At 44.9% G+C, this 13,026-nt stretch overlaps 1 protein-coding gene and 1 long non-coding RNA gene across 4 annotated transcripts in view; one reads left to right on the forward strand and one right to left on the reverse strand.

Moving 5' to 3' along the window:
• LOC119962692 overlaps positions 1–6,783 on the reverse strand; it is a 57,489-nt gene extending 50,706 nt beyond the window's left edge. The window contains exon 1 of the long non-coding RNA XR_005459935.1: positions 6,746–6,783. This is a non-coding gene — a long non-coding RNA (uncharacterized LOC119962692). The remainder of the gene's footprint in view (positions 1–6,745) is intronic.
• rai14 (retinoic acid induced 14) overlaps positions 1–13,026 on the forward strand; it is a 339,420-nt gene that overhangs the window by 132,574 nt on the left and 193,820 nt on the right. The window lies entirely within an intron of this gene.

The following is a 13,026-nucleotide window of genomic DNA, read 5'->3' on the forward strand; positions in this document are numbered from 1 at the left end:
CGCGCCATCCGGTGGAGGGCCTTCGCCACCGGTTGGGTGGCGCCAAACCCCTTCCCCACCGGCTGGCGCGGCGCAAACCACTCCGGCATCAGCCTAGCCCCTGAGGTGCAGAGGATCCCGCACCTTGTGGGCTGACCAACGCTGGAGTGATTCACACCACTCCTTCGTGTCGGAGTTGCCCGTCCCGCCGGTTTTTGAAGAATCCCACCCATGAATTGGGAAGAGTTGCAGCCTCAGCTCCGGCTTTAGTTCCAGATATCTTTTTTTATGAGACCATGTAGCTTTTTGATGCAATTATATAGGGGCAACTTGACCTACGCTTTCCCATTTTTGCTGCCATGAAGGTGATCCCTGAAACTTGCTGCAAATAGCACTATGATGGACCATTTATAGTGATACTGACAGGTGTGTACTGCTCCATTCCAATATTGTCCTTGAAGTTAGGTTCGTCCAGTTCAACTAGCTAAATTTCACAAACTCATTCAAGCTTCCGTTTTAAGTGTACTGTATTTGATTTTGACCTTGGTGCTCCAAAAAAAACCAAAACAAAACATTCTTCCCAACGGTATTTGTTTTTGAAAGAAACTCTTATTTGACAGGAGTTTATTTATTTAATCACTTTAGAATCCTGTTGAAGCCGAACATTTCTGGATTTGCTGTGCACCAAGGTGCCATTCCTCTAGCATCTATTATTAATAAGTTAGTGAATAGATCCATAACAAAACTTTGAGATTTGACCACATAGAATGCAGCAATTCAAGAAGGAGGCTCACCGTGACCTTCTCGAGGACAATTAAATATGGGCAATAACTGCTGGCTTCGATGGCGGTGCCCACATCCCATGAAGAATAAAAGAAGAAAATTAGAGTTTGCCTGGATATTATGAATTTACAAGCAAAGAAAAATAAATTTTATTGCATAGTGCTTGACCTTTGGCGATGCGTGTTCCACAACTGAAGCAAAACTGCAAGAAATTGGCATGTTATTAAAGTCTTCCAGTCACTTGGGGAGTAAGAGCAGGTAGGCCCGTGCTTTCAATCGAGTAGCGGGAGGTGCTGATGTGGTCGGAGATCCTTGGGGATTGGGAGGAGATGGATTTGAGACTTTGGAGATAATCAGAGAACTCGGGTTAGGGAAGTTGAAAGCTGGGGGAATGGTTGATAGTTGTGTGTGGTATCCAGAAGGATTGAGGGTGGCTCGCAATCATAGAATTTACAGTGCAGAAGGATGCCACTCGGCCCATCAAGTCTGACCGGCACTTGGAAAGAGCACCCTACCTAAACCCACACCTCCACCCTATTCCCGTAGCCTAGTAACCCCACCTAAACTTTTTAGACAATTTAGCATGGCCAATCCACCTAACCTGCACATCTTTGGACTGCGGGTGGAAACCAGAGGAAACCCACGCAGACACAGGGAGAACGTGCAGACTCCGCACAGACAATGATCCAGGAATCAAACTTAGGCCCCTGGAGCTGTGAAGCAACTGTGCTAACCACTGTACCACCGTGCTGCCCATGGGGAAGCCCATGTCTGATGAGGTTTGACCAGGATCTACCAGGCAATTGGAAGACGATCAAGTTGTGATCCCAATTCTGAACCCTGGAATACCTAGATGGCCATGATTAAATTTCAAATGGAGAATAAAAATTAGGCACTTGGCCTCAGCATTATTATTTAAAGTGCCGACCTGTCTCCTGGGAATGGATTTGTTGCCCACCTTGGTTAGAACCGGAAGTGAGCGGGCCCAGGTGAGATTTAGCTTTTTATACTTTACCCTTGCCCCAGAACAGCCCATTTTGTGAGGTTAAACTTCACCCCTAATATTGACAGCTATCAGGTTTTATAAGTGTAGAACCTGAACTGGAGGGATGACAGGAACACACGGTAGGGTAGAAATGAGTGGCTGGTTTATTAAGGTATACATGGGATTATCAAAACTACAACTCCTGTCCCCGACAGGCCACCCTCCCTTGGCAGACAGGATTAAGGAGAATCGCAAGGCATTTTATACGTATATTAGAAATAAGAGGGTAGCTAGAGAGTTAGTCCACTCGAGGACAAAGGAGGGAAATTATGTGTAGAACCACAGGAAGTAGGTGAGGCCCTTTAATTAGTATTTTGCATCGGTATTCACAAAAGAGAGGGTCACTTTGATTGGTGATGTCTCAGAAGAATGTGTAAACACTTTACAACAGGTCGTTATTAAGAGGGAGGAAGTGTTAGGTGTGTTAAAAAACATTAAAATAGACAAATCCCCAGGGCCAGATGGTCTATCCCAGATTACTGAGGTTGACAAGAGATTAAATTGCTGGACCTCTGACAGAAATCTTTGTGTCCTCATTGGCCACAGGTGAGATCCTGGAGGATTGGAGGAGAGCCAATGTTGTACCGTTATTTAAGAAGGGTTGCAAGGATAATTCGAGTAATTATAGGCCAGTGAGTTTGACGTCAGTGATGGTGAAATTGTTGGAAAAGATTCTCAGAGATAGAGGGCGGTATTCTCTCCCCCCCCCCCCCCCCCCCCAAATGCTGGGTGGGAGAATTGCCGGGGCGCCGCGCGTGTCACGCCATGCCGCGCCGCCCTGACACCTGCATGCGAATCCCCCCCCCCCCCCCCGAAACCAGCGCTGCAAGAATTGCGCCGGGCTGCTCAGAGAATCTGGCCCAGATGGGCCGAGAGGCCGGCGATTTAAAATGACAGTCCCGCTGGCGCCGTTCACCCCTAGTCGCTGCCGGCGGGAACTGTGCGGGAACACTGGGGGGAGGGGTGGCTTGTGGGGGAGGGGAAGTGGGAGGGGGTATCCTTCACGGGGGGGGGGGGGGGCCTTCGATGGGGCCTGGCCCGCGATCGACCGCAGCCGGCCCCAGAACCCCGGCGCCATGTTGGTGAGGGGCCGGCGAGCATAAGAAGTTCCCCGCGCATGCGCAGGATGCCGCAGCCGAACTGCACATGCGCAGGATGCCGCAGCCCAACTGCACATGCGCGGGTTGGCGCGGCGCCCATTCGACACCATGTAAGGAGGCTGGAGCGGCGTGAACCGCTCCAGCGCCGTGCTGTCCCCCTGTGGGGGCCAGAATAGGTCGTGCCTGGGCCCTGTTCGCGCCGTCGTGAAATGCAACGGCGTTCACGACGGCGCAGGCACTTAGTCCCGAGGGCGGAGAATCCAGCCCAGAATCTGTGCATATTTGGAAGTGAATGGTCTTATTATCGACGAACAGCAGAGTTTTGTATGAGGGAGGTCATGTCTCACTAATTTGATTTAATTTTTTGAAGAGGTGACAAAAATGATTGACAAGGGAAGGGTTGTGGATGTTGTCTATATGGACTTTAGTAAAGCATTTGATAAGATCCCTTATGGCAGGCTGATGCAAAAGATTAGATCACATGGGGTCAGGGGTGAACTAGCCGTTTGGTTCCAGAACTGGCTTGGCTAAAGAAAACAGCGGGTAGCAGTGGAAGGGTGTTTTACTGGAGGTCTGTAACTAGTAGTGGTCTGCAGGGATCAGTTCTGGGTCCTCTGCTCTTTGTAATATATATAAATGACTAGGGAAAAAAAGTAGGGGGTCGAATAAGCAAGTTTGAAGATGGTATTAAGATTGCAGGAGTTGCAGATAGTGATGAAGATTGTCAGAGAATACAACAGGATATAGATAGGCTGCAAAATTGGGCAGAGAAATGGCAGATGGAATTTAACCTGGATAAATGCGAGGTGATGCATTTTGGTAGATCCAATTCAGATGGGAGCTATAAAATAAATGGCAGAACCATCAGGAGCATAGAGACATGAGAGATCTGGGCATGCACTTCCACAGATCCTTAAAAGTGGCAGCACAGGTGGAAATGGTGGTAAAGAAAGCATATGGCATGCTTGCCTTCATCGGACGGGGTATCAAGTATAAAAGCTCAAAAATTATGTTACAGTTATATAGAACATTGATTTGGCCACATTTGGAATACAGTGTCCAATTCTGGTCACCACACTACCAGAATAACACGGAGGCTTTGGAGAGAAAAGGTTTACCAGGATGTTGCCTGGTATGGAGGGTATTAGCAATGAGGAGAGGTTTAATAAACTTGTTTATTGTTCTAGGGATTGTTCTCCCGAGAGAGACAGAGGCTGAGAGGCGACCTAATAGAAGTTTGTAAAATATTAGGGATATAGATAGGGTGAACAATTGGAGGCTTTTTCCCAGGACAGAAAAGGGTGCACAAGTTCAAAGTGAGGGGAGAAAGGATCAGTGGAGATGAGCGGGGGTTTTTTTTTACCCAGAGGCTGGTGGTTATCTGGAATGCACTGCCAAGGGAGGTGGCTGAGGCAGATATGTTAGCGAACCTTTCAGACTTACCTGGATAGACAGATGAACAGACGGGGTTTAGAAGGATACCAGTGGTTGGTCTAGATAGGACACATGATCAGCGCAGGCTTGGAGGGCCGAAGGGCCTGTTCCTGTGCTGTACTGTATTGTTCTTTGTTCTCCCTGACTTGCACCCAGGATGTTTATACAGAGTAGGTTTCCCTTGTTAAGGGGAAACCCCACCCCCAATTACCAGGGGAGTTTATACTCAGCTGTGGAAGGGGGAAATCGAATGGAGCACAGTCCATGTGGATGCTTAAATGGCACATCGTTTCAGCTCATCACTGAGCTTGATGGATATACCAACATTGCAAAGACCCATTCAGAGTACTCAGTAAGTGCATGAAATCAAAACCCTTTTCGTTATGTATTTGAGGCCTTAAAGCAGAATATACCAACTTTGCTTCCGTGTGCATCAAGCAATTTTTCTAACGCTCCATTAGTTGCCAACCCATCGCCTTTGCCAACTGTTTCATCGTGACATATTGACAATTGTGGTCCAACTTCTTTCCATGCATTTAATGTAATGAAGGTTACTGCTGTCTGCATTCTCTCGTTTTCAACATTCACGTAGTGATAAATATCTTCAGGTTTTAAAATAACCACAAATTGGGTTGCCTTGAAACTTGTGACATGAATTTATTTTGTCACTCAGAGCACTTACCCATTACAAGTTGCTGGAGTTCATTGTCTTTATTCTCTGAGGAATGAATCCTGCTGCCAGTCAGGTGATTATATTACGGAGCAAATTTGCTCTTTACCAGTGTTCTGGGATTTTCAGTTTGGAGCAAATATTTAGTCTGCTGACATTCACCCAGGAGCAAGCCATGTATTTTTGCAATTGACATGGTTGACTTGATGAAAAAGATTTGGGCAGAATTCGGGAAACCTGCTGGATCTCACTTTGGTTGTTAGCTGCAAGTGGAACCATAGGATTTGGTAGGTTAAATAACTCTTATGACCTGAATTTTTCAACCATCCAGCGTGTGCACCGGCCGGGTCTGGAAGTAGATGTGTTCCCGGCCGCAGTTGGCCCCGGAGTGTAGTTTCACACCAGCTGGCCAATTACATAAGAACATAAGAACATAAGAACTAGGAGCAGGAGTAGGCCATCTGGCCCCTCGAGCCTGCTCCGCCATTCAATTAGATCATGGCTGATCTTTTGTGGACTCAGCTCCACTTTCCGGCCCGAACACCATAACCCTTAATCCCTTTATTCTTCAAAAAACTATCTATCTTTACCTTAAAAACATGTAATGAAGGAGCCTCAACTGCTTCACTGGGCAAGGAATTCCATAGATTCAGAACCCTTTGGGTGAAGAAGTTCCTCCTAAACTCAGTCCTAAATCTACTTCCCCTTATTTTGAGGCTATGCCCCTAGTTCTGCTGTCACCCGCCAGTGGAAACAACCTGCCCGCATCTATCCTATCTATTCCCTTCATAATTTTAAATGTTTCTATAAGATCCCCCCTCATCCTTCTAAATTCCAACGAGTACAGTCCCAGTCTACTCAACCTCTCCTCATAATCCAACCCCTTCAGCTCTGGGATTAACCTAGTGAATCTCCTCCTCCAGCAGGAAACACACTCTGTGAAAGGCTCAGCACTGCCGGAGAGGTCAGGCTCCAAGAAAAGGAAGGGTGCAGGCTGGCATTTCTAATGTGCTCCCTCAGAGGGGCAGCCACTGTTTAGCTGTCTCAGGGAGTTGCTGACCAGTGAACAATAAATGTCAATGTTAAAGCCATGCCCCGAGTGTCTAGGCAACACAGACCTTAGTCCCCAGGCTCAGGGTCGCAGCTGAAAATCAAAGGCCGCCCGGACAATCAGCCTGACTGTCAATCGTAAAAGCAGACTGGCCATATTAAATTGTGTTCAATTGGAGCCTCATTGGGCTAAATTGCCTGCCAGATTGTTGGTGGGCACACTTGCAACTCGCCCACCAACCAAAATATTGTGGGAGTGCGTGATGATGTTGAGACACACGCTTGACATCTCCCACAAATTCACGCTCTTCTGGTCAGAAGCGCATCCGCTCATCCAATCACCGTTCTTTCTGGGCTATGAAAAGTCAGAATTCTCAACTGCCACTTAACAACTGGCTCTGGTTCAGAAAAAAAAAATCATGTTTTCCATGATGAAAGTTTGACCTTGTGAATGCTTGGGAGACAACTAGCTATTGTCATTGCAGTTCCTCCCCATTGTTTCATTGGAACCCATAGTGTAGAATGTCATAGGACGATTCTCATCACTGTTGCCAGAAATGCAGTTGCTGTTCAGGAAATTGAACTCATTCAGGATGTGCCGGTGTCAGCAAGTCCGTTTCTGGTAAGATTGAACTGAATACTTATTTCTGGTTAGGAAAGGATGAGTAGTTTGCACATTCATACCTTTTAAAGATTATATTTCTGTTGCTCCAGAGTTGCCATCTGCTCCTGTCTGTCTGGTGATTTAAAGTTCCGGAACTAGAATGCACTGCACTCACATAAAACATTCTTTAGCTCTGAAGTATTTTAAGTGCACTGAGTGTTTTGTAAGATATATGTGACCTCTTTTAAATATGCAAATATTGTATGTGGAGCCTCATTTAATTCAGAAAATACCAACCTTTCGAATTTGAATTAGCCCTGCCCCACAAAAATCTGTTCAATTAGTTGCAGTGTTAATGTAAGCCTACTTGTAACAATAATAAAGATTATTATTATTATTGGATTCATGCCAGTGTCAACTCTGCCGCTCATGGCTATCATAACTGTGTACTGTACAGGAGTGGCATTGGGTATTTTAACAGAATTCTCAAGAATTAAATGTTTTTTTCATCCATGGATTGATATTTATTTTAAGAAAAATACTTTTCCGTTCAGAGTAGATGCCAGTGTATTCGACCTACAGGTATCTCTCCCCTGCGCATGCCCCTCATCCTGGCAATCTGACTGAAGGAACATTATTTTTAAAGAATATCAGTTTTGCGGTGAAGTGATTATTTCACAACCATCAGCACGGGTAAATAGTTTCCCCCATTGACCTGTAAGACGGTGTGTGGAATTCTGAAAAGCTGCCGAGTTTGTTTGGGGAGAGGGGGGAATATGGCGGGAGGCCCAAAAATCTGTTTCATGCCAGTATGAATTTATAGCGGGGTTTTTAGTTGGTGCTCACCATGGTGGGGCAGAAAACCCACTAGAGACTGGCATGAATCTCATTTGTTTCCGGTTAATGGGATGGCAGATGAAGGCCTGACCCCCCCATTCCCCCAATGCCATATTGTCCGCGATGCCAATAGTAAACACGCAGGTGTGAAACGTGCTTGGAATAATGTGGCGTGCAGATGTCGGGACTCATCTGAACAATGCCTCAGGCTGTCCCCCAGAGTTCAGGACGGAGGACAGCACCAACCCTGAAATACCACAGCAGTGAGCCCGGGGTGCATCTGCAGGTGGACCTTCCAGATTAGGTGTCCTGAAGGGGCCCATTTGCAGCCTCAAATGTGCCTGGACATCCGTTTTCGTTTTCAATAGGTCCATGTTCTGGCTGTGGAGTGCTCCCAGAGATCCAGCTTCACTTTCAGGAGATCCACCGTCTTCAATTTTGAGTCAGTGATGTTGGGCGCACTTTCAGTATGGCACCCAGACACGATGGTGGACTAGGCACCATCCAGGCACCAAATACAGCATAAAACACCCAAATGCTTTAATAATGAGGTTGAGGCCAGCCGCGGGTAACACTCCACGTGCCCGCCCCCACCATGGCACTTGGTCTCAAAATGGGAGAACTCTGCCCTGTATCTTATGCATACAGATTTTATCCCAGCCATACTGGTTCCCTACAAGTGAAAAGGAAATTACTGCGGATGCTGGAATCTGAAACGAAAGGGAAAATGCTGAAAAATCTCAGCAAGTCTAACAGCATCTGTAGGGAGAGAAAAGAGGTAACGTTAGGCGTCCGATTACTCTTTGTCAAAGCCCTACAACCCAGCAAATCAAGTTCAAAATACTGGTCAAATTTCACCATGCCTTCATGCCACTTGTTTAGGGTAACAGTTTCTAGCTATGTATCTCACCTGATCTCTTTCTCGATTGCTGTCTATCCCGGGCCTCTATCTTCTTAAAAGGCTGTGCTCTTATGCTTGTAAAATCGCATTCAAAACTTCTTTACCTGGCTAGAGTTCTCACTGTTTTCAAATGCACCACAAAACATATTTCCAAAGTTTCTGTGTCCGCCTGAGAACTTTTTTACTTCCTGTTCAGTGTAAATGTTTCCCTTTTTTAAAATGCTGAGATGATTTTTTGACATAGGCATCACATAAATACCACATATATGCAGTAGTATGTTTTTGATGTTGGTCTCTTTTCCAATTGCTTCCTGTCTCCATTGGAGCCAAAATTTAGAAAATTGTACTTAATTAATTTAAGTGCAGTTGGATAAAATCAATTGTTGGTTAATAATTAGTGTGGTTTAATATTTAGCCAAATTCATTAATTCTGTGTACTTGGTTGCACATTCGTTGTTGTGGTCTGCATCTAGGCATATATGAAACTTCGGGAGATGGTTTATTTGGTCTCCGGTTATTTATTTAAAAGAATGTAATAACAGTGCTGAAATAACTCTGGCCAAGTCCATAAATGTAAAATTTAACTTGGATTCTTAAGGGGGAAAACGTTTAAATCATTCTATTCAGCCAAATTTGTTGGCACTGATCCAGCTTTATTGAAACATTACTGGTGATGAGGATTAATCTTAAAGGCCAAGGTCCATTAAAAGAAGCATTGTTCTATCAAATTGTCAGGCTATATTTTCCACAGGGAGCAAATGCACTTTTCTTCCTTGAAAGCTGGACAATATAAAGTGCCATGCAGTCCTCAATTTTAAAACTTAATTGTAAGTGTGGTTAGAAAATGAGTGTTATACAGATAGCACTATGGCGCTGAGGACCCGGGTTTGATCCCGGGTCTATGTGGAGTTTGCACATTCTCCCCGTCTCTGCGTGGGTTTCATCCCTACAACCCAAAGAACAGCTTCTTCCCCACAGCTACTAGACTCCTCAACGACTCTCCCTCGGACCGATCTGTTCCCTATAAAAACACGATTCGCGACGTCCTATGCTGCTCTTGCTCATGTATTTGCTTTGTTTGGCCCCTTGTTCCACACTGTAACCAATCACTGTTTGTCGATGTACCATTTGTCAATGTTCTATATATGTACTGTGTACGTTCCCTCGGCCGCAGAAAAATACTTTTCACTGTACTTCGGTACGTGTGACAATAAATCAAATCAGGGTAGGTGGATTGGCCCTTAATTGGAAAAAAAATAATTGGTACTCCAAATTTTAAAGTTATACAGATGCAGCAAAGTAGGTCAAAGGACAATGTAAAATAATGGAATGATGCAGGATAAAAGGAGCCTAATTAGTCCACAACCCCTGTGTTGAATCTTTGGTTGAGCGATCCACTCCTTTACTCTTTCTTCACAACCCTCTAAATTTCTTCCCTTTGTTTATTTATCCATTTCTCTTTTGAAAAGCATTCCCACCAAGCTGTGCTGATACGTGTCGAGAAGATACAACATCTTGTTCTGTAAGAAAAAGAGGAAACCATTTTGATTGTCTGCACACGGGAGAAACTGGTATTGCTCAATAAGTGCACTTCCAAGTAACTTTAGGATGTTGCTATCAGATCTACTTCAACCACCCTATCATTCCTGATCACAAATACTTGCTGTTTTTAAAAAAAATGTCCTTGGGGTGGCATGGTAGCACAGCGGTTAGCTCTGTTGCCTCACAGCTCCAGGGTCCCAAGTTCGATTCCTGGCTTGGGTCACTGACTATGTGGAGTCTGCACGTCCTCCCCGTGTCTGCATGGGTTTCCTCCGGGTGCTCCGGTTCCCTCCCACAGTCCAAAGATGTGCAGGGTAGGTGGATTGGCCATGCTAAATTGCTCTTAGTGTCCAAAACGTTTAGGTGGGGTTATTGGGTTATAGGAGTAGTGTGGAGGTGTGGGTTTAAGTAGGGCACTCTTTCCTAGGGCCAATGGAGACTTGATCTCCTCCTCCTCCTCCCCCCCCCCCCCCCCCCCCCCCCCCCCCCCCCCCCCCCCCCCGGAATAATTTTTCTTTGTTACCACTGAGAACCATTTAAAAGTTTGAAAACCTCTAGCAAATCTCCCCTTAACCTTAAGGAGAACAACACCAGCTGCTCCACATAAGTCAAGATCCTTGTTCCTTATACTATTCCAGTAAACCTCTTAAGCATCCGTTCTAATACATTGACATCCTGTCTAATGTGTGGTGCCTCTAATTGAACACACTACTCCAGCTGAGGCCGGACCAATACAACCTCCTTGCCTTTGTATACTATTCCTTTATTAATAAAACTATGTTTTTCACAGCATTCTCAAACTTTTCCTGCCATTTTCAAAGACTTAAGTACATATATCCCCAGATCCCTCTGTCCATATACCCCTTGATAATTGTACCATGTAGTTTATATTATCTCTTCATTGTTCTTGCATCATCTGCTAACTTTGAAATTGTGCCCTGTCCAGACAAGTCCAGGTCATTAATAGATAATAAGCAGAGAGGGTCTCAATACCAACCTCTGCTGACCAAATTGTGTACTGCCGTTCAGTCTGGTAAAATAATGGTTCACTGCTCCTCTCTGCTTTCTATCCCTTATCCAATTTTCTATCCATGCTGTCATAACTCTTCAGGCACCTGGACTTTAATTTTGCTACAAAATCTATTATTTAGTATGTTCCCAAACACCTTTGACAAGGTGTTGAAAGTTGGCCTTTGACAAATTCATGACGATTTAATGTATTCACCATACTTTTCTCAATGCCAATTAATGTTTGTAAAATCTCCTCATCACCAATTTAGGCTGTTTTTTTTAATGCTTTCATGGAATGTGGGTGGCTCTGACAAGGCCAGTATTTGTTGCTCATCCCGAATTGCCCCAGAACGGAGTTGTCTTGCTAGGCCACTTCAGAGGGCGGTTAAGAGTCACCCGGATTGATGTGGGTCTGGAGTGACATGCAAGCCAGACCAGGTAAGAATGGCAGATTTCCTTCTCTAAAGAAACATCTGTGGGTGTTTAATGACCATCAGTGATAGTTGTCATGGTCACCATACTTTATATTCCAAATTGATTGATTGAATTCAGATTTCACCAGCTGCTGTAATGAAATTTTAACCCATGTCCCCAGAGCATTTGCCTGGGCCTTTGGATTACTTATCCAATGACATTGCAACATCGCTGTCACCCCTGTAGTTAGCTGCCAATTTATTTCTCTACCCTTTTAAAAAATATTTTCTTGTGTATATATCGCAGGAATTCCTGTCTCTCTATTTCCTTTGCATGTAGCTATCACCATCTGTAATAGGATAATTGAAATCCACCATTATCACTACTCTGCAGTTCTTGCATTAATTTGTAATTTTCTTTCAGATTTGCTTCTCATAGAATCATAGAGTTTTACAGCACTGAAAGAGGCTAATTATGTCTGTGTCCGCCATCAAACATCTACCTAATCATATCCCATTTTCCAGCACTTGGTCGGTGGATTTGTATGCTCTGGTGTTTCAAGTGCTCATCTGAATATTTAATTAGTGTCATGACGGTGTCTATCTCTACCACCCTTTCAGGCAGTAAGTTCCAGATTCCCACCACTTTCTAGATTAAAAAGCTTTGCCTCAAATATCCTCTAGATTTCCTGCTCCTTACTATAAATCTATGCCCTCTGGTAATTGATCCCTCTACTAAGGGGAAAAGTTTCTTCCTATCTAGATCATCATTTTGTACACTTCGATGAGGTCACCCTCAGCCTTCTCTGTTCTAAGGAAAACAACCCCAGCCTTTCTTCACATTTCAAACTCTCCAGTTCAGGCCACATGCTGGTAAATCTCCCCTGCACCCTTTCTAGTGCAATCACATCCTTCCTATCATGTGGCAACCAGAACTGCACACAGTACTCTAGCTGTGGTCTAACGAGTGTTTTGTACAGCTCAGCCCATCAAGGGCGGAGCATCGTGGAATGAGCCGGCCGATGACTCGCCAACGTCTTTGAAACGGCGTATGGCACGCATCACGCTTCATGCTGATGGCAGTTTGGAGGGGGTGGAGCATGCAGACCAGTGTCAAACTGGCGCCGACCCCGATTTCGGCGTGAAAATTCATTCTCTGCCCGATCGCCGAACATAATTTCGGCGTCGGGCTATGGAGAATCTAGCCCCCTATATTTAGCTCCTCATCTACATCATCCGTCTTGTGTTAGAATAGTTTTAATACTGCCACCCCTCACCCCTGCTTTTTCTTTCTCTGTATCCCGAGTACTTCGTAGCCAAGGATATTAAGTTCCCCCGATTTGTGCCTGCAGCACATCAGCCGTATTTACCACACTCCATGCATTTGGCAGTGATGTGCAACCTAGCCTAGTGAGTGGGCCACACGAGTGGTCCTCCTTCATCTCATGGGTCCCAAGACTGAAATGAGGCTTGTTCACTAGCCATGATCCCATGAATAAGATTAAATACATGCCGAATACTTCATAACAAGTTATAGCAAGGAAACGCTTAATCATTTCTGGATTAATAAAATTGCCATCAATTTAAAATGGTAAAAATATAAGAAATATTTGCACTTAGGAAGCAGAGGGAGTGCACGGCTCTCACTGTCAATATT

This window comes from Scyliorhinus canicula, chromosome 3 (genome assembly GCF_902713615.1).
Source record: "Scyliorhinus canicula chromosome 3, sScyCan1.1, whole genome shotgun sequence".
NCBI lineage: Eukaryota > Metazoa > Chordata > Chondrichthyes > Carcharhiniformes > Scyliorhinidae > Scyliorhinus > Scyliorhinus canicula.